The 27,324-nt window shown below is 40.4% G+C and overlaps 1 long non-coding RNA gene across 1 annotated transcript; it reads left to right on the forward strand.

Annotated features, from left to right (window-relative positions):
* The first annotated feature begins 2,894 nt into the window (after positions 1-2,894).
* LOC120715316 lies at positions 2,895-6,481 on the forward strand. The gene is made up of 5 exons (XR_005691591.1): positions 2,895-3,276; positions 4,744-5,138; positions 5,296-5,448; positions 5,734-5,817; positions 5,930-6,481. It is a non-coding gene; the product is annotated as an uncharacterized LOC120715316 (long non-coding RNA).
* Positions 6,482-27,324: the final 20,843 nt, after the last annotated feature.

Raw genomic sequence — 27,324 nt, forward strand, 5'->3', positions numbered from 1 at the left:
CCACATAACCCTCCATGACCAGCTGTCGAGTCATCAGAATTTTGCCCGAGTCAAACTCACTCGAATCCTTACACTTGCCCGTTTTTTCCAGTTTCTAACACATAAGCTTTGAGTGCTCTATCTTATTCATTAACAGGTGCAATGCTGACAGGATAATGAATGTTATTCACTTCACCTGTCAGTGTTCATAATGTTATGCCTGATCAATACATTTTTGGCCTTCAAAGGTAGCAAATAGTGACTTTGATAATTGGCCAGAGGTTGTTAAGTCATTACTCGACAACCGGATGAACTCACAGTGCTAAAGTCAGTGCACTCAAGTATAAAAGCATATACATCATACAAGAGGCAGACAGAATGGCGTCTGTATGTGTCGTGGTGGTAGCAGGTGAATGTCAGGGTGCAGCATGAAGCTTTCTGTTCCACTTTCCCCTGAATGTTAGACAGTCAAACCTGATGAGAAATCAAAGGTTGGTCAAAGAGAAGAGGTGGGAAGTTATCGATGCAATAATCCATTAAATGTGTGCTACGTCAGCAAGATGATGAAAAGCTAGACCTTTCCAAGCAACTGAAGCACGCCTATAATTGCAGAGAGCAGCTTGATCTGTTGGTGCAGAGACAGTGGGCGAATCTACAGAAGACACTAATGATATTCACAAGAGGACAGTGAGCCATTGAGTGGACACAGCCCCACTGCTGCTCCCTGTGGGATCAGAGCACAGGAAGGCAGTGAAGATCCACCTGATGGAGGATCAGCACAGCACCGCATGACTGATATGCTCCACTCACAGGTCACCAGCACATCATTTGTCTTACCTGTTCGGTTCAGCATGCCAGCCCCCCCCCCAAGGGTCACATGTTTCAAATGCAATAGTGCATTTGTGATTGTGTGATAGAAGCATGATTTCAAATCTTGGTTTAAAGCAACAGAGAATCTCAGCTTCCACAATAGTGTGGAAGCTTGGAATGCCACGCTACAGCATCAAAAATATATACACTACATTTCTAACTCAGAGTGGGTGAACGTGATTTATTAAGCTTAGACTTCATGTTTGTCCAACCTCATAATGACAACTCTTAAAAAAAGAAACCAGCCTGTATTATTTGGATGTAAATGTAGTCAAATGCATACGATTCATCCAGGTGAAATTCTTAGCTTACAAAGGAATTGTAGGGTTAAGATAAGACCCACCCCTTTTCTTTCATTTCACCTGTGTTATGAAAGCACAGCAGTGGGTAATTTAACTTACCGTATTTTCACGACCATAAGGCGCACTGTGCTAAAAGGCGCAGTCTCAGTTATGTGTGCCCTTACTGTATTTAACACACACATAAGGCGCACTGGACCATAGGGCGCATACAAGTACCGTATGCGTATTTAAAAATAAAGCAGGAGCAAACCTGAATTCGGTACCTTACTCCATTTCTATTGCGGTAATGTCATCATTAGGTGCTATTCAAAAAAAAGCAGCAAAGTACTACATTTGTATACACTATCCTCATCAACAAACACAGCAGACAATTGTGCGTATTAAAAAGTAAAGCAGGAGCAAACAAGTTTGGTACTCACATTTTTATCATCAATCAAACCCATCGAAGTCATCATCATTCTGTGTCTGAATTGAACAGCTGCGCTAAATCTCCATCAAACATTCCAGGTTCACTGTCTTCACCGTCAGAGTCACTTTCCGTGTCGTGCGGCTCCTCGGAAACGATGCCGGCTTTTGCGAAAGCTCGAACAACAGTGCCAGCAGACATGTTAGCCCAAGCATCTACAATCCATTGGCAAATTGTGGCGTAACTCGCCCGGCGCTGCCTTCCACTCTTAGTGAAACTGTGGTCTCCACCGGTCATCCATCGCTCCCAGGCCGCTCGCAGCCTTACTTTGAACGGGCGGTTCACACCGATGTCCAGCGGTTGGAGTTCCTTTGTCAGGCCTCCCGGAATGACAGCAAGCTCACAGTTCATTTGCTTCACAAGTTTTTTCACATCGGCTGTGAGATGGGCACGCATAGAGTCACAGATCAACAGCGATGGTGATGCGTGGAAAAAACCACCTGGTCTCCTTACATACACCTCCCTCAGCCAGTCTTTCATCATTTCCTCATCCATCCAGCCCTTTTCATTTGCCTTAATGATGATTTCTGCTGGAAACTTCTCTTTAGGCAAAGTCTTTCGCTTAAAAATCACCATAGGCAGCAGTTTCTGTCCATTAGCATGGCAGCCAAGCACAACAGTAAAAGAAGACTTTTCATACCCCGTTGTGCGTATCGCTACCGTGCTGGTCCCCTTCTTCTCCACAGTGTGACTCACCGGGATGTCAAAAGTGAGCGGGACCTCGTCCATGTTTGTGATGTGGCTGGGCTGGATGTTTTTGTCTTCGATGTGTTTGCTGCAGTAGGAGCGGAAGATGGCCAGCTTTTCCTTATAATCCGCTGGAAGTTGCTGCGCTACCGTAGTCCTGGTCCGGATGGAAAAATGGCACCGTTTCATAAAACGAAAGCACCAAGACGGACCTCCTTGGAAATGTTCAATGTTCATCTCTTCAGCTAGTGAAACTGCTTTTAGCCGAATGGTGACCGTCGAAACGCTTCTCCCGCTCGCTCTTTGCTCGATGATCCACCACTCGAGTCTTTCCTCCAACTCGAGCCACCTCGCCTTATGTCCGCGGAAACTCAGCTGCGTTTTCTTGACCTGCCGGAGCTTGTTTTCCAGCTTCCTCCATTTGCGAACCATCGATTCGTTAATCTTAAATTCTCTCGCCGCTGCTCGATTTCCATGTTCCTCCGCGTAGCTGATGGCCTTCAGTTTAAACTGTGCTTCGTAAGCGTGTCTCTTTGCCATTTTCAGGGTTGTTAAAACAACGATGTCCTGCATAATGCACATACCTGCACTGAAAAAATGGGAATTGGCAGGCTTTTGAATTTGCACAAATGAATTTAGTTAATGCTACACAAGCCTCTCATGTTTCTCTTATTTACATGATTAAATAAAGTACCATTTACTTGATTATAAACAATACTGAGACTACTCATTTTTCTTGCATTGATTTAAAGTGACTAAATTAGAATACTAAAACCATTGTAATCATGTTTGACCACAACCGGAAATGATGCAATATATTCAAAGACAACAACTAAATATGATTGGATAATAAGACCTACCTTATCCAATAAGACAACAACATAATTTAAGGAGAGCGCAACTGACCGCCAGATTCTGGAAGACTGTTCAGCCACATGCAACCTTTGGCACTGAGTCAGGCATAGTGAGAAGGTAAGTAATTTAAATACATTTGTTTTAGTTGGGTACGTTTTCACAGAATTGTTGTAGTGCATGCTATATGAAACGTAATCTGTAATGCATCTACATGTTGTTTTTACAGTGCTAGCTAAAGTTGGTATTAGCTTTGTGGCTAAAGCTGAAAAATATTAACAAATTGCACATAGTCGGGAGAAAGCAGCTGTTGTCGGTCAGATATGGAATTTATGCATGTGACAGAGAGCACTGACGTTTTTGATGGCTTAGCAAGTTAAAACGTCACTGAGAGAGCAATAGTGTTTGTGTTACTCGTGCTAGCTATGGCTACATTGGCTAATTAGTTTGGCTGTAACCGTCAGAGTTTCAGAAGCTGGGAGGGCCACAGTGCCATACCTTAATTCTTGCTGATGACATGCACTCAAGTTATAATAAGCATCCTGCCACCTTAGACGTGGGTTTGAGAACCTGTGCCCATAAATGCCAAATCATTTTTCCATTTAGTCATTGTTTTAGGTGAAGTGTCACTTGACTATTCTATCGGTCATGCCCAAATAATACAGCAGATATCTACAAGGAGATAAGTTTGTTCAACAGACTATGTCTTATTAAGTGATGTATTGTGAATTTTCCAACATCGGCCCAAAACAAATTAGGACCCTTTCCCCCCTCTTTTTTTCTACTTTGTGTAGAACATATGTGAGCTGCTTCTCAAAACATTATGTATAAATGAGAGAAAGATTGGTACTTTAAAGAAACCATTGATGCTCTTCTGGACTGGAATACCTTTTTTCAATTAAAATTAATTTTTTTTGTGATGGTGGAATTTTTACCTTTATGATTACAGAAGTCAAAACATCAGATGATGATAGCTTACCATCTAAACTCCCGATCTCTTGGCAAGTCTGAATTAGAGGGCTCAGCTGTATCGGCCTTTCTAGTGGATTTGCTTAAAGAGGAGATGGCTTAAGTCATTAGGTACATATTCCCTGACATTCTAGAGGTCAACCTTGCACAGTGTGTGACATTAAAGGGCATAACTTATAGAAATGGAATGGTACTGGCCCAAAGGACAGCAGGTGGATTGCCAGAATACTGAAAAACCATATCTGCATTGTACCACAGCATATTCTACATTGTCAGAGAGCTTGGTGGCTGGTACAGAGAGCACGACAGAGCTTTTGAGCTCCGCCCAGTATCCACAAGAATATTCACTCTCGCTTCACTCTGTGAACTCCTTGATACTTATCCATTGGTTGACTATGAGATTGGATCAGTCCACATTGTGACTTTAAAATGGCATATAGAAATAAAAGGTGTTCATGTAAGTGTAATAGGTTCAGTCGCATGTATTTCATTAGATAAATTCTTCTTTTTTATGTCTGATCTTTATAACTTTGAGTATTGGGTATGGATAGCTTTATGAAAACTAAACTGAAATGATTCTTTCTGAATGTCTGATATGTAATTCTTTGTTGCCTACAGAGTCCTATGGGGAGTCCTATGGTCCTAAAGACTGTTTTGGCTGACGGAACCTGTCGAAGGCTCACTCTCTGGAGCACCTGAATCAACTGAGGATCTCATCGTTGAAGTCAAGAGACAGTGTTGTCTTCAGGGCAGTTTCAGACTTCAGTTTATGGATTCCTTGTTTGGGAATGGGTTTCTTAACCTTACCTCAGTTTCAGAAGTAGCAGACAAGGGGACTCTTAAAGCTATTGACATGTCAAAGCCCACCACATGGACATAAAAAAAGAGTAACAGAGTTGGTGAAACTAAAGATGGAAAAGACTTTTTCATACAGAAGACATGAAGTTGTTCGTGATGCACCAATGGTGGAGGCTTTCATGGCAAGATGGCCTGCTCTATTTGATTTCCATGAGGTAAGGTTTGCCTCATACACGGTGTTCTTGTGGTATTAGCCTAAAATGGTTAAGGCACAGTTGTTATTTGACAGCCCATTTCTTCAGCATGAGTGATTGCGGCCTTCTTCCAGGTATTAAAACTTTGAAGCTCATTCCTCTGTGCTCATGTTTTCAGATCAACGCTGAGTTTAAGAGAATTGCCACCATCCCCCCTCAAACAAAGTTCCTGGCTCAGCTGGATCTCCACTTGGACAACCTGGTGAAGTTGGTCAACAGAAGAGGAGAGCTTGGACTAATACTGAAAAGAATTGTGGCATAAATGGATAATGTAAGTGATAAAGCCTCAACATTCACTTAACATGATCCTCTTTGGATGAAATTTTATAATTGTGGAAGATTTCAAATGTTTCCATGATAAATTCTCTCATTTTGTATTTTTACATCTGCTTGTTTTTTTTTAACCTTCACTTTGTCAACTTATTATTAATTGCCAGTAAACCTATTATTATTTGTGTGCCTTTACTTTAAAAACATTCATGTAAAGTACACTATTAAAACTTAAATGAAGGACAAGGGCTGAATGAAGATGCTAATTACATACATTTCATTTCAGTGTGAAGATGTTGATGCTGAGTGTGTCAAGGGAGTGTGTATCTACATGGGTGAAGACCCTGGCATGCTTATCCAGGAGTATGTGGTATGTACTTGTGGTGTGTGTTTTTTTTTTTTTTTTTTTTTTTTTTTTTGGACTTTCCACAGTGTGTCATATTACTTACTTGGAAATGACTAACATGGCTTCTTTTTTACAGGGCATGGAAGAACATGCCATCAGTGAGACTGTTGAAGACACCACTGTTTAAATTTATCTTCTTAAAGAGCAAGCTTCAGCAGATGAATAAGAGTTGTCCTTGCAGGCATCAGGGTGGCGAAGACTTTGGATAATGTTGCATTTGCTGTGATAATGCTATTTGGACTCATGTATGCATTAAACCTTGCCTACCCTGCGGACCTTCGCTACAACTTTGGCGTTTTCCAGAAGGTTTTCATGGAACTGGATGGAGCTAAACTCTAAAGTTCTTGCTTTCAAAAACCATCTGTTTCATTGAGAAGTCAAAGACTGCACTTCTGCAATTCTTTGCAGTTTTTCATTTTGTGTTCAGTAACGTTATACTGCTTATGTTTTTATTGTTTTCCCCTCATGTGACTGCAATGCAGGATGATTTTTCCTTTTGGTATCATGTTGTAAGAAATTTTTACTAACGATTTTTAGCAATATGTTCTAAGTCAACCTTAATGTCCTGCTTACATGTGTAAAATGAAGATTAAAATTCATGTAGGTGTTTGGTATTGTCTAACAATGTCATTTAAGGCTCAACTTAGTTGAAATCTTGTACAGGTAAATACATGTACAGAAGCTGAAACTGTTGTCAAATAACACACAAGTTATATTTGTGTAAATCTGTTTATTCATAAAAGCATGTTGCTTTTTTTCAGGTAGTCTTAATTTAGTTTACATTTTCAATTGTGTAATTAATACAAATGTTATATGTAAGAGATGACAGGATCATCTATAAGCACTTTCTTTTATTTGCTGCTAAGGTCAGTTTTTTGTGAAATAGTTTGAGAATATATATTTGCAAACTAACTTTTTCTTTTAGTTATTTCTGCAGGCTATCTTTAAAAATGTTTATATGGATGCGATTTTGGACTTGTTCATGGCAGAATTGCTGCTTTCACTGCTGTTACAGTTTAATAAAGGTGAATTGTTCAGTAGCACTCACAGTCTTTGCCTTTTTTGTCAATAATAATCAGTTAATATTTCAATTGAAAAAATTAAGTAGGATTTAAAGCCATAATTTGTGTTGCAGGAACATAATTGCAATGTTTACATTACATAATATCATTGCGTACCACTGGCAAATAAAAATAAGTTGGTGTTAAACATTAAAATATATTGACATTATGCAATACATTGATATTATGATAATAGATTAATATTAGTACATCAAACATGATTTTTTAAAGTAATCTGATGTAAATAAAATACTTTGATCTGACAAGCATTAATTACTTGAGGGAAAGTGGAAAATTAAGTCAGTCATACTTATTCATATTATGTGGGACCGATGTACACAATAAAATCAAGTAAATTGAAAGAACTTTTTTTTTTTTTTCAGTGTGTTCTTTTATACAGGTATGTGCGATTGTCCCGGTATATACGATCAACGCCCACACTTCACCCTTTAACGTTCTCATGGTGTTCTCTACTACGTCCTCCTTACAACACATAGGGCGCACCGCGCTATAGGGCGCGCCGCACTTTTTGAAGAAAATCTAAGACTTTTAAGTGCGCCTTATGGTCGTGAAAATACGGTAAACTTGCTTAACTTGAGAGCACTCAACCCAACTTTCTTTATGATGTCTGCAACGTTTTGTGAATTTCTATAAAATGTTCAGGCTTGTGTTGTGATAGTCTTATACAAGTGTTTTGGGTTTTTTGTATTATCAGCATATTTAAGGTGAACGTACTCTGTGGCAGTAGGGCCTCAGTGTGTCTCATTCTTTCCAGAATGTGCCGTTTGACTCTGGTTTTTTCAGTAGTCTGGTAACCTCAAGCAGTGTTTATTGTTATGACGATAACTGAGACATTTGAGTCTCGACATACTGCTCACTTTTATTTATAAATGCTTTGTAAGCACAATCCTCAATTTACACGAGGTCACACAAAATAACCTGCCTGAATTAACCATGATTTTTAATAATTAACACTTAATTCAGATAAAACTGAGGTTATTGTACTCGGCCCTGAAAACCTTAGAAATATGGTATCTAACCAGATTCTTACTCTGGATGGCATTACCTTGGCCTCCAGTAAAGCTGTGAGGAACCTTGGAGTCATTTTTGACCAGGATATGTCCTTCAACGCACATATTAAACAAATATGTAAGACTGTGTTCTTCCATTTGCGCAACATCTCTAAAATTAGAAATATCCTGTCTCAGAGTGATGCTGAAAAACTAGTTCATGCTTTTATTACTTCCAGGCTGGACTACTGTAATTCATTATTATCAGGATGTCCAAAAAACTCACTGAAAAGCCTTCAGCTAATCCAAAATGCTGCAGCAAGAGTACTGACAGGGACTAGAAAGAGAGAGCATATTTCTCCTGTTTTGGCTTCCCTTCATTGGCTTCCTGTTAAATCCAGAATTGAATTCAAGGTCCTGCTCCTCACATACAAGGTCTTAAATAATCAGGCCCCATCTTATCTTAATGACCTTGTAGTACCATATCATCCTATTAGAGCACTTTGCTCTCGCTCTGCAGGCCTACTTGTTGTTCCTAGAGTATTTAAAAGTGGGAGGGAGAGCCTTCAGTTTTCAGGCCACTCTTCTGTGGAACCAGCTTCCAGTTTGGATTTGGGAGACAGACACTATCTCTACTTTTAAGATTAGGCTTAAAACTTTCCTTTTTGCTAAAGCATATAGTTAGGGCTGGACCAGGTGACCCTGAATCCTCCCTTAGTTATGCTGCAATAGACGTAGGCTGCTGGGGGATTCCCATGATGCATTGAGTTTTTCCTTTCCAGTCACCTTTCTCACTCACTATGTATTAATAGACCTCTCTGCATTGAATCATATCTGTTATTAACCTCTGTCTCTCTTCCACAGCATGTCTTTTATCCTGTCTTCCTTCTCTCACCCCAACCGGTCGCAGCAGATGGCCGCCCCTCCCTGAGCCTGGTTCTGCCGGAGGTTTCTTCCTGTTAAAAGGGAGTTTTTCCTTCCCACTGTCGCCAAAGTGCTTGCTCATGTTCTCTGTATCTATGAAGCGCCTTGAGGCGACTTTTGTTGTGATTTGGCGCTATATAAATAAAATTGAATTGAATTGAATTATTTATAACACTTCTATTCATATATTCAGGCATTTTGTGCAACCAAAATCAGGATTTGAATGCACTGTGGTGCCAGACATATTTGCTTCTCCAATAAGAGCTCTGTACGAAGATCCTCTATGTGAATTAAGGAATTTCACTATTAAATGATGAAACCTAAATGATTAAACTGTGATGCAAAAAGGGATAAATGGACAAAAAAGTAATACAGGTATTGTCTAAAGGCCAGCACATCTGGGTCCCTTAAAAGCTCATTTTGATGACTGCGATTTTCTTGAAATGGATCTGACCCTATTAATGTGATACTTTTTCCTGAAGGACAGACAGACCTTCGTTTGTGCGATGGTATCTACACAAATCTGACGGGTTCAGCTTTGACGCAGGATGATTGTAATTATGACCAACCCTAATTACAGGTTCTCCTGCTGTGAATGGTGAGGAGTCCAATTTGTGAATAAGTACAAAACCAAAGGCTGACCTTTTCCTTGACATTATCAGAGATGTGATCACCACTTGCTGCCCACTGAGCTAAAATGAATAGTTAAGTTAAGGTGTTGAATTTCTAACTCTCCTTTAAAATACAAAGCTTTATAGTCATTGTAAGGTCATTATTTGGTTCCTAGTTGTTGCTTTCTGAGGGAAGAAGTTAAATTGTACAGTAACTATTGCAGCAGACCATAGACAACCAAAGCCACAAATAGCTGTTAGTATAGTAAGAAATACAAAAGATGTGCAGAGTGAAGAGTGTGTGAGGGGTGTGTGACTTTGACACAACATGACTTTGTGGATGCAGTGGGTGTAACAGGTGTCCGTGATGGAGGGAAGAGAGGCTCCAGTGATTCTCTCAGCTGCTCTCACTATCCGTTGTAGGGTACTGCGATCTGATATGGTGCAGTTACCGTACAGACAGTGATGCAGCGTTCACAACGCTCTCGATAGTGCCTCTGTAGAAGGTGGTGAGAATGGATGGAGGGAGATGGGCTTTTCTCAGCTTCTGCAGGAAGTACAGACGCTGCTGGGCCTTCTTAGTTATGGAGCTGGTGTTGAGGGACCAGGAGATGTTCTCTGACAGGTAGACACCAAGGAATTTGGTGCTCATGATGATCTCCACAGAGCATCCATCAGTGTTAAGTGGACAGTGATCTCTCTGTGCTCTCCTGAAGTCAACAATCACCTCTTTTGTTCTGTCCACGTTCAGAGACAGGTTGTTGATTCCACACCAGTCTGTTAGCTGTTGCAGCTCCTCTCTGTATGCTGACTTGTCGTTCTTGCTGATGAGACCCACCACAGCCATGTCATTGGTATAGGAACACTACACAGACAGTGAGGAAGGCTCTGCAAAGAGTCATAAAGTCTGCAGAGAGGATCATGGGAACAAAACTTGCCTCCATGGACCTTGCCTCCATGGACCCTGTACACACAATGCTGCCGAAAAAGAGCAGAGAGAATTATCAGGGACTCACACCATCCAGCTCACTCTCTGCTCAGACACAAAAACTGCACATACAGGGTGGGCCATTTATATGGATACACCGTAATAACATGGGAATGGTTGGTGATATTAAAGTCCTGTTTGTGGCACATTAGTATATGTGAGGGGGCAAACTCCTCAAGATGGGTGGTGACCATGGTGGCCATTTAGAAGTCGGCCATTTTGGATACAACTTTTGTTTTTTCAATAGGAAGAGGGCCATGTGACACATCAAACTTATTGGTAATGTCACAAGAAAAACAATGGTGTGCTTGGTTTCAACGTAACTTTATTCTTTCATGAGTTGTTTACAAGTTTCTCTTTGTTCACAGCCATTGACATGTCGAAGAGGTTAACACGTGAGGAGCGGATCAAAATCGTGTTGATATCTGGTGAACGCAGTAACCGGGTCATTGCAGCAGATTTCAATGCAAGACACCCTAAGAGACCACCCATCTCCCATGCTACAGTCAGCAAACTGCACATATGTGCCACAAACAGGACTTTAATATCACCAACCATTCCCATTTTATTACGGTGTATCCATATAAATGGCCCACCCTGTACAATCTCAGACACAACAAAGTGGACAGCATCATCACACACAGAACAAGATTCTTCAATAACTTCTTCCCCACAGCTGTCAGAATACTGGCAAAACAGTGAAATATTCACACAACACTGAATACGCCACAGTCGGACTGATGGCAAACAAAAAGCACCGAACACTTAAAATAACACACAACTACTTAACTCCACTTGAATGTATGATCGGGTCACTGACCAATGAGCAATACACTCACAACAGACTTGTGAAACAGATCTGTGTAACAAATGTGCAACACTGTGAAAAATGTGCAATACTATGAGTGCAATAAGAGGTAGAAAGCTACAAACTCTGACCAGTTTTTTCTTTTTCCTTGTATATAGAAAATAGTACGATTACCCCACTTCAGGCTTTATTTCTATCCTTCTGCTTTTTCTGTCTTTATATTGTTATTTTATTATATTGTTATATTGTTAAAGTGTGATTTGACTTGGAAAGCTCTGCACAAGAATTCCATGTACATGGACTGTTGGTCCTGTGTGCAAATGTCAAAATAAAAATCTTGAATCTTGAGTCACTGATGAACTTAATGATGTGGCTCAAACTGTGGATTGCTGCACAGTCGTGTCTCAGCAGAGTGACCAGCAGTGGGCTGAGCACACTCAGATAATGAAAAATGATTGTGTTGAATGTTGAGCTGAAGTCTATGAACAGCATTCGTCCATATGTGTCTTTATTGTGCAGGTGGCAAGATGTAGGGTGGTGGGGATGCTGTTATCTGTTGACCGGTGGGGCGACAGGTGAACTATGGTGGTCCCAGTGTGGGTGGCAGCCGGGCTTTAATGTGCCTCATGATGAGCACTTCATCATGATGGGTGTAAGTGCAACGGGAAGCTAGTATTTGAGGCAGGACACTGGGGATTTCTTTGGCACAGGAACAAAATCATTATCAAACATTATCAACATGCAACTCTAAATTTTGCTTGATATTGGCTGGATGAGTAAATGTGTCGTTGATGGTGATAATGTTTCTATATGCAAGAGCTGATAACATCTGTTTCAGTCTTTTTTTCATTGCCTCAAATGGCAAAGATCACACACTAAATGAAAACATTTTTGTTTAAACAAAAACTAATGCAGCACATCGTTTCTTTTCACAACACTTAAAAGGCTTTTAGGGACTGAAGACACCAAGTGATGAAGTGTTTCAGTTGTCATTTGTTCCCAGTCTCCAAACTTCTTCTGCAAACCGTCTTCTTGAAGGCAGCATATTCTGCTCCAAAATCTCCATGAACTTCTTAGCATTAACGGTGCCATCACAGAAGGGCAAGTTATCTTTTCCAAGGGCACTGACACGACCCCGTACCATGACCGACCTTGGCTTTTGGACTTGTTGCTGGTGACAGTCTGGATTAGGGATGGGTATCGTTTAGGTTTTATCCGATACCGGTGCCAAACCGGTACTTTTGAAACGGTGCCGGTGCTTAAACGGTGCTCAAACCGGTGCTTAAAGAATGGAGAACACAAAATTGGTCAAAAAACCTCTCATGTTCAGCTGTTTTTTTTTGTAAAAAGATAACAATGTTAGCCTTTTCTGCAGCTATAGGGCATATATGGCATCACTCTTGGCTGGAAGCAGTGCTTAAACAATGGAAAAAACACAAACTTTGTCCAAAAACCTCTCATGTTTAACTGTTTTCCACTTTTTCTTTGGTCATTTTAGCCTTTTTGGCCAGGGTGAAGGGAGTATCTGCCATCAAACAAGAAGACAGCTGCATGTAACTACGACGGTGTTTGCTAGTTCACCTTACATGCATTAATTTAATAACGTGGTTAGCCTACTCAACGTAAATTACACACGAACAACATTAAGCTACTCACGCAGAGAAGAACGGCTGCTGCTGCCATCATCATCCGTCATCATTTCTGCTACACTGGCAGGGCTAGGGGCCAGGACTCTACTCTTCGGGTTTTTGGGGGATGTTGCTAACTCTGGGTCCGATAACAGGCACCACACCCGCAGTAGATGCGCTCGGTGTGAGGTCTCGCAGCAAGCTATCAAATACGGCGCATTTTTCGGCTTTTAAAAAAACGCTATGCGTCGCCAGGTGTTTCATCGGATTTGAGGTGTTACCTCCTTTGACAGTATCACAGTATCACCTTAAAGCACTTGTTGCAGGCTGCTGAGTTTGCACATTTTGCTGTGAAGTACAGCAAGACTTTTGACCGCTTCGCCTTGGGCATTTTTAATCTGTAGCTCTGCTCTAAAAGAACGTACGTACCTGGACCCGCCTACTATCCTCGGAAACGTAAAATGATTGGCTAGAATTCAAAGTGTATGACATCTCAGGAAAAAAAAAGCACTGAAATAAAGCACCGAAATGTGCGCTGCTTTTCGGTCTGGTTACTACCGTTTATGTCAGAACCATACCGGTACCCATCCCTAGTCTGGATGATTCTTTTCTTCTTTGTTTTGGAGCACAGGGCGTCCATTTCTCCCAACAAATACCTGAAACACTGATTTGTGTGACCACAGTGCACGTTTCCACTGTGTGATGGTCCGTCCCAGATGCCCCAAGCCCAGAGAAGTCGACGGCGCTTCTGGACAGTGTCGAGTAGCACCATACGTAGTTACATCCACAAATGCTAGTTAAAACTGTACTTAGTTTCCTCTTCAGTTCATTTTTTGCCTTTTGTTTTCTATGTCAATTCTCAGCCTGCAATACACGGCTCACCTTCAGTTTAAATCATTCACGCCCCCTGTGGGACCACACCACGCACTGGCCATCAGGCCCCCGAAACTGGTTTGTTTCTGCCACTGGTCGCTCAGCCAGCCTTCTGGACTGTGTTTGGTCATGGACTCTCTGGTGTTAGACTCTAGTGTTTCAATTGTGTTTTCCTTTTGGTGTGTCTCACAGGTTTTGCCACCTTTAGCAGCGAGAACGGCAATAATTCATCTGCAATGACTGCCAACAACTCATATTGCTGTGGATTTGGAGTTAACTGATTGTCAGTTCTTGAGTTTCAAATCTTGGGGACCGTTAAGATGTTTTTTGGCAAATGAGTTTTCTGCTTAATTCATAACTTCTGTTTATCAAAAAGGAGAATCTTCCAACAATTCAAAGTAAAATTACTTTGACATAAATCAAGTAAAAGAACAAAAAAATTTGGAGCAAGGTCTAAAAACTGCAGAATACAAGCGAGGTGTATTGTTGCTTAGTGACTGTGATTTTTAGTAACATTGCTCCTGGCATTGTGTCTTTTATGCTGGAACGTTGATCATCAGGAAGAATGGACTGAAAACCATACAAAGGCATTTAAACATGCTTTCCTTGGAACTGGACTTTGTGTCTTTTCCTCCTTCAACTAAATATAACCTGAAGGAATTCAGTTTTTCTTTCTTTGATGAATAAAATCTCTATGAAAACCTTCAGCATAATTCAAAGGTTCAAGTATGTGGTGCATTTTTAGCTGTTTGGCTACTGTTGTTTAATAGTTCTCTACTGTGGGGGTAAAATGATGAAAGGTCTAAATGAAACTGAAAATATTAACATGGACTCTGAAATAAATGTACTGAAAATGTTTTTATTGAAAGTGAAACAAAAATCGACAGTGAAAAAAGATTAATTGAAACTCTAAATATTGACATTAAAACAAGTCAAGTTATCACAATGACATCTTTCTTTCACGCTGACACTGTTTTTCTTCAGTGCTGCTGTTCTTCACTTTCAGTTCGCTGTCATTGTTTTGGCGTCCGTAAGGATGTAACCTGTCTGGAGTACTGCACACGTAACTTTGTGAACAATACCTCATTAAGAATAATTCAGACTATCATTATTATTTTAGTATTTTTTTATTAGTCCTTCATTTATCCAGGTAAATGGCTGTAGTTGGTTTCAGTACATAAATTCTGAGCTTTGCTATTTGAATCAACAGTTAATGATTAATGAGGAGTTACTGAAGCACAAGCTTTTTTTTAGTTGCTGTTACTGTCCGTACAGATGTGGCAGGAGACAGAAAACACGCTGCTTTTTGCACATATTTAATAATCAGCTCTGCACAGGAGCTGAAGCAGAGTCCAGCCTGTTGCTCTTACAGTATAATACTCATAATAAAAGAACAGTAATGGTAGTTAGTTAGTGACTGAGCAGCTTTTGTCTTCTTTAGCCAGGTGCCCTCGCCCCAGAGGGGCAAACCGCACCTAGACCCAGGAGATGTTACCCTTTCCCCCGGGGTGAAGACAAGCAGACAACCCCCGGCCCCACAGTAGCAGGGAGGCCCCGCATACCAGACCCCAATTGGACGGCCAACACCTCCTCCCAGCCCCTCCGCCCCGGATGGCTAACAGAGAACGGGGAAATGTGAAGACCCCATACCTCCCTCCTCCCGCTCATATGTAGTGTTGGGGCATGTTGTCCTAAAGTGCATTTAAAACACGGCAGGACATGCTGCTCTGCCAGAGAGCAGCAGGTGTCAGCACGGCTCCTCCCGAGAACCCTCAATGTCTAGATGCATTTAAAATTGAGAGGTGGGCACCGGTGGTTTTGAGATTTACTTGTCCCATCCTACAACTGCATGTCATGAGAGTTGCATTTAGTCCCATTAACGCCAAACTGAAATAATAATCAAGTGTAACAATGAACATCTTCCCTCTAACAGTAAAATGTACATTAGAAAGTTACTGTGATGATTAATAATACTGTGCTGTCTTCTTCTTCTAAGCACTACAAACTGCTTAGAATGAAACACCTACACAAAGTCAGTGACCACTGTCAGTGAATTCATATCAGGACAGCAGTAGAAAAAAATACCTTTTCTTTTTTAAACTAACCTCGTCCTTGACACGTAAACCCAGCTGCCCACGCATACCTTGCAGCACCATCCCTGAAACAGGCACTCACGCACTCCTGTCGGCACCTGCCAGCTTGGATCGTCCCTGAGACATGTCAATCTTTTACAGGCTATGTGGGATTTATATAACACCCTATTAGTATTCACAATATGCTACACGTGCACCTGTGTGACTCCAGTTTGGGGACTGGAATACTTGATATAGCTGACATTTGTTCAGAAAACAAGCAGTGTTATTCTCCTATTGGCACTGTGTGCAGGAGAAGGGAATCCTGATATATCTGACATTTGTTTTGGTAGCAGAGGGAACTGCTTCGGAGAGGGTTTTTTGATGTTGTATATCAACTGAATACAATGTGAGTTGCAGGCAAAAAGTTCTTCCCGTATGAATATTGGCTCATGTAGACACTGAGTCATCCTGCCAGATAGACACAGTGTTTTCGCAATAGGCAAGAAATTAATACCAAAGTGAAAACCATATATACTGACATTTTGTATGAACTACTGATACAGCAACAACTGTTTAATTTTGCTCACATCTGTTTTTGATATCGCTCATATTATTACAGGAATGCAACATTTCTATTTTGATTTTAATTTATAGAGAAATAAAAATAAATCGATCTCAGTTTGTGTCTACCATCCTCAGCTATTCAACGGTGGAGCTGTAATATTCTTGGTATTACAGTAGTTCAAGAAAAAGCTTGCTATCACAATTTCAGTGATATACAAATATTACTAATATTGCAGAGTTTTTTTTTCCATTTCGATGGCTTGAATGGAGACTATTTTGCATCTGTGCCTTTAAAAAAGGTAAATCTTAGTTTAACACCATCATTCTAGTTTGTGCCTCTCAGAGCATACAGGGAGTGCAGAATTATTAGGCAAATGAGTATTATGTCCACATCATCCTCTTCATGCATGTTGTCTTACTCCAAGCTGTATTGGCTCGAAAGCCTACTACCAATTAAGCATATTAGGTGATGTGCATCTCTGTAATGAGAAGGGGTGTGGTCTAATGACATCAACACCCTATATCAGGTGTGCATAATTATTAGGCAACGTCCTTTCCTTTGGCAAAATGGGTCAAAAGAAGGACTTGACAGGCTCAGAAAAGTCAAAAATAGTGAGATATCTTGCAGAGGGATGCAGCAGTCTCAAAATTGCAAAGCTTCTGAAGCGTGATCATCGAACAATCAAGCGTTTCATTCAAAATAGTCAACAGGGTCGCAAGAAGCGTGTGGAAAAACCAAGGCGCAAAATAACTGCCCATGAACTTAGAAAAGTCAAGCGTGCATCTGCCAAGATGCCACTTGCCACCAGTTTGGCCATATTTCAGAGCTGCAACATCACTGGAGTGCCCAAAAGCACAAGGTGTGCAATACTCAGAGACATGGTCAAGGTAAGAAAGGCTGAAAGACGACCACCATTGAACAAGACACACAAGCTGAAACGTCAAGACTGGGCCAAGAAATATCTCAAGACTGATTTTTCTAAGGTTTTATGGACTGATGAAATGAGAGTGAGTCTTGATGAGCCAGATGGATGGGCCCGTGGCTGGATTGGTAAAGGGCAGAGAGCTCCAGTCCGACTCAGACGCCAGCAAGGTGGAGGTGGAGTACTGGTTTGGGCTGGTATCATCAAAGATGAGCTTGTGGGGCCTTTTTTGGGTTGAGGATGGAGTCAAGCTCAACTCCCAGTCCTACTGCCAGTTTCTGGAAGACACCTTCTTCAAGCAGTGGTACAGGAAGAAGTCTGCATCCTTCAAGAAAAACATGATTTTCATGCAGGACAATGCTCCATCACACGCGTCCAAGTACTCCACAGCGTGGCTGGCAAGAAAGGGTATAAAAGAAGAAAAACTAATGACATGGCCACCTTGTTCACCTGATCTGAACCCCATTGAGAACCTGTGGTCCATCATCAAATGTGAGATTTACAAGGAGGGAAAACAGTACACCTCTCTGAACAGTGTCTGGGAGGCTGTGGTTGCTGCTGCACGCAATGTTGATGGTGAACAGATCAAAACACTGACAGAATCCATGGATGGCAGGCTTTTGAGTGTCCTTGCAAAGAAAGGTGGCTATATTGGTCGCTGATTTGTTTTTGTTTTGTTTTTGAATGTCAGAAATGTATATTTGTGAATGTGGAGATGTTACATTGGTTTTACTGATAAAAATAAATAATTGAAATGGGTATATATTTGTTTTTTGTTAAGTTGCCTAATAATTATGCACAGTAATAGTCACCTGCACACACAGATATCCCCCTAAAATAGCTAAAAGTAAAAACAAACTAAAAACTACTTCCAAAAACATTCAGCTTTGATATTAATGAGTTTTTTGGGTTCATTGAGAACATGGTTGTTGTTGTTCAATAATAAAATTATTCCTCAAAAATACAACTTGCCTAATAATTCTGCACTCCCTGTATTGGCAAGAAACAGCCAATCACAGTGCTTGAAACTCTTTAAAAAACCCTAATATTACAGAAATAAGATGGATAAAATATGTAGTGAGGCAGCATAATGGTACTAAAGTTAGCACTGTTGCTTTAGAGCAGTGAACGTCATGTGGCTGCCCCGCCAGTTTTCCACCCGGCCCCGAGAATATTACTGCATTCAGGACTAGCCTAACGAGGAGGAAAAAGTATCTCTCATTTATCATTTCTTTTAGTGTTTCATGTGCTCGTGTTACCTACAGTTGTTAGCATGCTCAGATTATGATCTTTAGCAGTAGTGACAGTTTAGTTAAAAATCAGGCACACAGGAACAGTATTTCCTATGAATACATACTTATTGGGCCGTGCTTCATGAAAGCTGCAGTTTTCTGCATCAACCTTCCACTTAAGGCTCTTCGAGTGCCATTTTTCAGGCTTCAAATTGATTCAGAAAGCCTTTCTCCTACCAGTGTTCTCCACAAACTACGACACTGCAGTGATGGATAGCTTGACAGTCTCACAAATATGATTCCGAAAATAGTGCCCTCGCCCTGTAATTGCTTGTTGCAATACAGGTAATGTGCACCTGTTAACACTGACAAAGGCTAAGGAATAATATAAATTTGGAAGGAAAATTATTATAATCGAATAATAATATATTACCTACAATGCAATCTTAATAGCATTTGGTCATCACAGTGTCCGCTCAGAAGAATTCTGACAATTAGAAAAATGCAGTTGATGACCCCGGCCTTAGAGCAAGGACATGTGAGTCTATGTGAGTCTCACTGATCAAACATACGAAACATCCTCTCATCTCGAGACAGCTGACAGGCTGGCTCTAACAATAACAGCTAGCGATAAGCTACCATTATGCTAGCTAACGTTAGCCTTCCGTTAGTGTGCTAAATATCACACTTTTTCTCTGCTAATAGTCCAAGTCTGACTACATTAGATACACTTCATTCAAAGCTTTAATAACAGCAGCTAACAGCAGCAAAAACAGCAGGGCTGACTCAGCTTCACTGCTAACGGACAGAAGTGAGCTTTACTGCGTCATAGCGCCAGGCGTAGTTTATACAAAGTTGTACAGCCTCCTCCAAAGTCAAGAACTGTTCACAGTCTACACTGGTCATTTTAAAAAGCTTTAGTGAGCTAGTAAGCAGAGCAGCAAGCGAAAAACAGGAAGTTATTCAGTGTTAAATAATCCCTAAATTATAAGGTAATTTGCTGGCAAATGGGTTCTTAACTAATTATGTCAATTGGGAGAAATACTTTCAGTTTTCAAAGACTTTGAACTGAAGACCATTGCAACTTGTAAATCAGCAAAATTGCCCCAAAACAATACATATTTCAACCTTTATTTCAAACTTTATTTTGTCACTTGCTGCATTAGTCAGCTTTGAGTAATAAAGCAGAAAGCCGTTTTCTTTTTCTGGATGTCTGAAGTTGGAAAAAGGAATAAATGAAAAGAAAGTAATTAAGACAACTCGAGGTCCATTAAAAAGCATACCTTTTGTAACTGCTGAGTCACTGCATATTTTACAGTGTAAATTGAACCTTTATTTCTTCTAAAAACTCATTTCCAACCTGGCTTCAAGTAAAACATGGTATTATTTTAAAACATTACAGCTTAAACAACTTCTATTAGTCCCCTGCTGGTATGAAATTGACAAACTGACTGAAGATAATTTATAAAGGGTAAATAAACTCTGCATCGCATTAATCATTAATATTGCAAATACTTCCTGCCACCATTGAAAAAGTACATCAAAATACATCAATCATGCAGTAATGAGTTTCCTTAAAATTTCGCCTCTATTTTGTGGAATAATAGTACAGCCAGCTCCAAATGCAACTCTGTGAAGAACAACTATGGCAACTATGGAGTGTGTTACAAAGAACAAATGTAATTTTGTTTTATCTGCTCTACATCAGCTCTACCTGTTGTTTAAGACCCACAGCCCATTACAGATGCGGATATACAGACACCCATGTTCTTCATGCTGTGTGGTCACCTAGTTTGGCCTATGTGTCCTTCCCCTCCTTCACCTAATCACCAAACCTGCTTCCTCATTGATGACTGGTCTTCCTCTTAGTCTTTGCCTTGTCTGTTTTCCTCAGCTTGTTGTGATCATTGCAGACCTTTGTTTGCACTTTTTGGACTTAAAGGGTTTACTTGCATTTAAATCTGTCACGTTACACTGCATGAACATGGGTGTGTTTCTGCATGTTCATTTTTGGGATTTGAATTTGTCCTTATTGAACCCGAAAATTGGGGACCAAAGAAGGGGAACATCACTGATGGAGTCACAAGAGAGTGCTAAAACTAAAACTTAAATCTAGAAACAAAGAACAGAACTGATACACTAAGGGGAAAAAGGTACAAAAAAATATAAACCCCAAGAGAGCAAGAATCACAGATTTAGATAATTGAATGAAAAAGTGTCTTATGCTTAAAATCAGTAAATCATTGCACTCTCTGTTTTCTCTCTTTGATGCTCTCCCTCTGTGTAGGCTGGTGGCTGGTGGCTTGGTGGGGATTCCTCCTCCTGGGCCTCCACACCAAAGATGGCATCAGCAGCTGCTGCTTGAGCTCAGCTGAAATAAATGATTCCCGATCCTTAATCACCTGCAGTGGATTTTAGGTGTGATTCATTATATCGTTGTTACTCTAGTAGAGCCAATCAGGGCAGGACTAGAGCTAACTGTAAATACACTGAAAACACTTGAGCCTAAGTCTTGATTCTTGTTCTTGCCTTTAGGTCCTTTCCCATATGCGTGGCATTGGATTCACTGTCTGTTGCAAATGCGGCATTTTGGTAACTCTGCCCGCCTGACAAAGAACAGACTCATTGTGCCAGACTAACCTTGCTAGTCCATCCATCCTTTTAAAAAATAAAAAGGTTCTCGCCATTATAGCTACCAGCTTAACCCCATGTGACCATCATATACTCACATGTCCAACCACAGGAAGGGGTTGAAGATTCTCCAGTTGGCCCATCTCCTCTCTCCTTCATTCTCAGAATATGTACCTGCTCTCTGCCCTCATCCTAATTTATAACTGACAGGTACTTCCTGTTTGTTCATGTTGTTTTAAGACAAAATCCTTATAATGTGCGATTGCAGTCTGGGACTGTTCAGATCATGACATGGTCTTCACTTTTTGAGTGATGAAGCTTTGCCTCCATGAATTTGTTCATGGAGTTCCTACAACTGACTGCTTACTTTCACTTAACACACATTTACTGTACAACAGCTCTGTGTTGTATCAGGTTTAACAGGCAGTGGGTTTATGGTTCCCATGCTCTGCTCAGTCTTTCCAATCATCAGCCTTCTTTAGTGTTAGTTTGTATAGAAACAGAATGAACCCTCGCAAAACGTCTTTAAAGGACGTGCTTAATGAAACGGTCATTGTGGAGAAGCTTTTGTAAAGTTCCCAAAGCTCTGAGACCCTGAAAGGCAGCTTTTCTGTGTTTGTTCCAGTGCAAAATTAACATTATGGGCAAGTGGATAAACACCAAGGGAAACAATGCATCAGTCCTGCTGTCTGGTGCGTGACATTATTCTAAAGTGTTGGTAGAGTTCCAGCAAGAATTAGTTTGCCTCTTATCAATGCCTTGTTCCAATAGAAAGAGCGTATGCATGTTGACATAACGATAAAAGAAGAGTGAAAGATATGATACAAGTAACAAGAGAGAGGGGAGAAAAAGATAGCAAAAAGACACAAAGACACAGGGCAGAGCTCATCATTATTGGTGTCAGTACAGTCTGATTCATTCTGTTATCTGCCATTATCTTGTTCTGCTAGGAATTCAGACTCATCTGTATTGTCTGCTGTTTGATTACGAACAATGCCGGGGGCCAGTGTAAACACTCGCGCTGCATGCTGATCAGCAGACTGGTTTTTATCCTGCACACTGCTGATTGTTTCATTTGTTGCAATTTTGCTTTTTAAAACTCTCAGTGTACATCGAGGGTAATGGCTGCATTTTATTACACACATCCAGGGTAATTTTCTTCCATTACAGAAGTGAAAACATTTGACAGCTGACAGACCATAATCAACATAAAACTGAGACAATGTACGTTACTGAAAAACACTCACGTATCAGTTTAATCTCCCTGCCAGTCAAAACGCACTAATGTTGACGTTGTTTTGCAAGTCTGATTACTTGATGCCTGTTGTCTTAAAAGCTACCACTGCTTTAGCTGTACACGTTGACCTTGAGCCATATAAGTTACTCTGATTAGTCATTACATTGCGAGCAGAGATGGGCGTTGTAATCCAATTACTTTTTTCAAGTAAGGGATTACTATTGCAAAAACGGTAATTAGATTACCGTTACTTTCCCGTAGGAACGCTGCGTTACTAAAACTGTGAGTTTTTTGTGAGAATGTCTCATGACAGTGACATAAGTGAGTGCGACGTTAGTGACAACAGCTGTGTGCAGATCAACAGTGGATCATATATCGAGTGCGGAAGAGAGTATGAGCGTGCAGCGTTTAAAGCGTGGAAGTACTGACCTTATTTTGAGTTTGATTCCATAAAAAGTGACAAAAACATTGTGTCCGTTGTGCGTTGGAAGAAAACTTCTTTTTACAGCGAAAAGATCCCCTAAACTTCCAAGCAAGCACCGGGAGTGCACTACGACGTAATGGGAAACTCACAGAGAAACTCGCGGATTCTTCCACTGACCACTGCGGCACACCTGCACCAGGGTAAACCTCCGCCTACCCTACTCCTGCTTTACAGGTGAAAATAGAGCAAAAGGACCGCTGAGTCTTTGATTTTATTTATTTTCTGCTGTGTTTTACTTGCATCTATTTGAAACGATGAGTGTAAACACAAAAAATATATGTATATATATTTTATGTGCTGGAATGTGTAGAAAATAGGTTTAAATATTAAACAAATTTCTTCCAGTCAGAGAATGTTGCATATAATTTAATTTTTGCTTAATGCATAAAGTTAAAAGATTAAAACTAATAAAACAAGTTTTAAAAAGGGACTTTTCCATTTGATTACATTTTGTATGATGGATTGTAGAAAAAGTAGAATTAGGCTGAAAGATCTATCGCTTTATCACCTATTCAGGTTGTAAATTGTGTTTTTAAAAAGTAACTAACTAAGTAATTAATTACTTTTGAAAATAAGTAATCAGTAAAGTAACGGGATTACTTTTTTGGGGAAGTAATCAGTAATTACTTACTGATTACTTTTTTCAAGTAACTTGACCAACACTGATTGCGAGCAGTGTCAGGTAAAGCAGTCACATCTCCATCATGGTGCCTATTGTGAGATTATTATATTATTTGTATATGTTATGCCCCTAATTAAGGATTGTGAAGCTATTATGTAGCTTTAGTTTGCATTATTCTCCTGAATTAGAAGAAGGTGATAACAATTACATTTGTTAAACTGATTTGTATTACATTGGACTGCTGATTTATTGTAAATGAATGATATTGTTTTATGATGCATTATACTGCTGAGTTATAAGAAAGACTGTTTTCAGAGAGTCAGGATCTTGCTTTTTCTGATAGTACAGGGGACAGAGAGCACATTCCACGCGAGCTTCACTCCCACCGTTGTTAAAGGCAGACAAAATAGGGAGCAAAGGCCATAAGTCAGGCTCGCTAGGAGTTAGAAAAATGTGAATGTTTAGGCTTTTACGACTAGGTGGGGGTCAACAGTGGCTATAAGAATTTGAGTAATGCTCCACCATTTTGAGATTTACAGCTGATGCTGCAGCGTACATCTCCCACGCGTGCGTTCATTAAAATCATTGTTTGACCGACTCTCCTGGACCAATTGTTGTTTTTGTGCTCACCCTCAATATTTGAACCCGTAACATTTTGGGGGCTCGTCCTGTGACTTGAGGAGGGAGTGAGTTCGTTGGTTTGGACGGAGAAATCCGGGGTCCAGAGGGCGGTCAGACGCGCAGACACGATCCGGTGATCAAACTGAGTGGACAAAGGCCGGCCTATTTAAAAGGTGAGGCACATACCTGTTGAATTATTTCCAAAGTGTGCCAAATTGGACATTGAAATTAAAAGTCTACTCACTAAATTACTGGTAAATGTCTGTTGTGATTTTGACAGTTGAAATAAGTTTGAAAGGACAGTACTGAGTAAAGAGATAAAGAAATGAAAAGAGAAAACAGAGAAATGTTTAAGAGAATATAGTATAATAGGTAATTGGTGAACTGTTTGTGGCAATAAAGTCTCAATTGAATATAAAGCCGGGCTTGGGCATCAATAAAATTGCTTGTGTGATTTTGTGAGGTGTCTTCAAGTAATTAAATTTTTAGAACGGGACTCGGGGAGTTCTAAGAAGCGCATTGCTCAGAGGTAACGCTTGCCAATGCCACGGACGCGTAGGCATTGTCTTCTACGGGGGATAGTCAGTTGGCCACTGTGGAGCTTGGGGCACTCCAGAAAACTAGTGACCGGGTCACTTTTTACTGTCTGGGACAGTAGGTAGCGCTTTTTTGGCCAGCAGAAGTCGGACTTCGGGTGTGAAACCTTAACTTAAGACTTAGGGGAAAGCCTTGGCTGTGAAATGCCAAAAATAGAGCTTCAGGCAAAGTTTGGGTTGGTTGATGCTTTTAAATTGATTTGGGGCACTAGAAATCGGGCCACCGTCCGGGACGTATACTGGTTAAATTGATCGCAAAAAACTCAGGGAGTTTATCGGTTGGACCGTTACTTTAAATTTGTCGAAATTGTGTAGGTGTTAAAAGGCCTGACAATCTCTGCAGTTGTAATTATAAGACGTCTTTATAATATAAAATAAGAGACTTTTGTGTGAAAATGCAAATGAGGAGGCGGCGAAGGGCTTAGAGTATTATTGGCTTTATAAACACTGTTGCAAATATTGTCACATGCTTGTAATTAAGACGCTGGTTGTGCTGACTACAATATTACAAATAAAGTTTTGAGTTGTTGCAGTGGATGTATAGTAACTGAGTTTTGATATATATTGAGTGCACTGTAGATATCTATAGACCAATATATTACTTTCAATAGTAACCTCTCTTCAGCAATAAATGCTGGTGTGTTTTAGTTTTTCCATTTTTTGTGTGCTGTGAGAATTATTAGAGGTTTCAGTTGTTTTTCTTTCACTTGCTCTTTCTGATTCTGAAAAGCATGTTTGATAAAATACTCTTAGGAAAGCGTATTTTGAGTGATTCTAAGTGCGTGAATGGTGTGAGTACTGGAGTTGAATGATTCTGTGTGAGTCGGACTAAATAATAAATAAGTAATATTAACACTATGTGGGTTCACAGTAGAGTCCGCGAAAAAGAGAAAGTTTGAGAGAAAAGGCGGTGTGTGTGAGACGATTATGAAAGTATTGCATGAATGATGCTACACAACGGAGCTGAAAGAATGGTGATATGTCTGGAATTGGGCTTATTGGGCAATTTTCAATTTTCACAATTTTCAATTGGTGGTGGTGTCTGAGAGGCGGATGTTGTCGAAGATAAGGACAATGCTGGATAACCCACCCACTCCATGACGTGCTGGCCAGTCACAGGAGCACGCTCAGTAAGAGACTGAGATTACCGATAATGCACCACTGAATCATTCCTGTACAACTCCTCAATCTAATGCACAGTACACACTGCAACAGTGACCTTTTACACACGTCTACGAGGTTCACAGGTTAGAGTTAAATGACAATCATATATATTCCACCCCTGTAATATTCTTGATATTTATAATTGAGTGTTTTGTATTTATTAGTGCTATTCCCTACATTTGTAAACTCTGTAACATATTGTATTATTTAATTAGTTTTGTCTGTTACCGTCTTGGAGCAACTGTAACCCACATCATTTCCTCAGAGATTAATAAAGCCCTCTGATTGATTCTAAACTAATCATTTATTTCTGTTTCGGCGTATACGTTCTTTATCTATTACGCACATTCTGTCATTTGGTGTTGATACCCAACCAGTATCTTCACTTTTGGCCACCAACAAACAATAGTCCCATTTAGAGACCTGGAAATCCCCAGTGCTTTAGCTATGTCCTGTTTGTATTATGGTCACTTGTTTCATGCCTAACTGGTTAGATTTAGCTACTACAAACTACTTTAGGCAAGAGCAACCTTGAACAACAACACTGTCCTGCTCAAAAACAAAAACGTTGGGCGTGACAGACTTGTCTCACTAATGCCCAAACCTAGTGAGTCCTGACTTGTTTATACTCAACCCGTTCTCACTCCCAAAGCGTAACATTTTACGCTAGGTGACAAATCGTCACCATATTACGTTTTCGGCTACCCACCACGTTCCTAAATGACGACCTCGGAAAAAGAGGAAATATGAGAACCGTCTGGACTGAACCTACACATGTTCGCTCTTTTTCTTCAAATCGCTTAGAAACACGCTATTTAACATCATTAAAGTCCTGGTTAAGGTCAGGAATAAGGTTATGGTCAGGGCTAGGGATAAGGTTAGGTTTAGGGCTGGAATACAGGGCTGGAACGTCTACTACCGCGGGAGCGTCATTGCACTGGATTCCAGCCATAACCCGCCGCGTACCATAAGAACGCCGAAGGTCTCCTTTCGCGTTCCTCAGGAACGCCGCGGGACCTGACAAAACGTCGACATGTTACGCTCTGTTATACTTCCCTTTGTCATCATTGTGATGGACACTGAAAGTGATGTCACAACCACTGGCACGTCCTCCACTCTGATATAATTTCACTATAAAACATAACATATAATGAACATATTCACAAGAACAGCAATAATAAAGGAACTTGAGTCACAGTCAACATGCAAAAATAGCACGAACAATGTTACCTACTGATGCAACAAATCACATGCATAACCTTTCAATCATGAGTCACACTGAGTGAGTCACCTCTTCAACTCCACCCTGTGAGTCACGTTAACATTCATCATGTTATTTATTCAAATCAAATCCAGCTCATGTTGACCCTTTAATACAAACGGGACAGAACGCAGTAAATGTATGAACTTAGTATGTGT

The sequence above is a fragment of the Simochromis diagramma genome, unplaced genomic scaffold (assembly GCF_900408965.1).
Source record: "Simochromis diagramma unplaced genomic scaffold, fSimDia1.1 OVJJ01000431.1, whole genome shotgun sequence".
In the NCBI taxonomy this organism is placed as follows: domain Eukaryota; kingdom Metazoa; phylum Chordata; class Actinopteri; order Cichliformes; family Cichlidae; genus Simochromis; species Simochromis diagramma.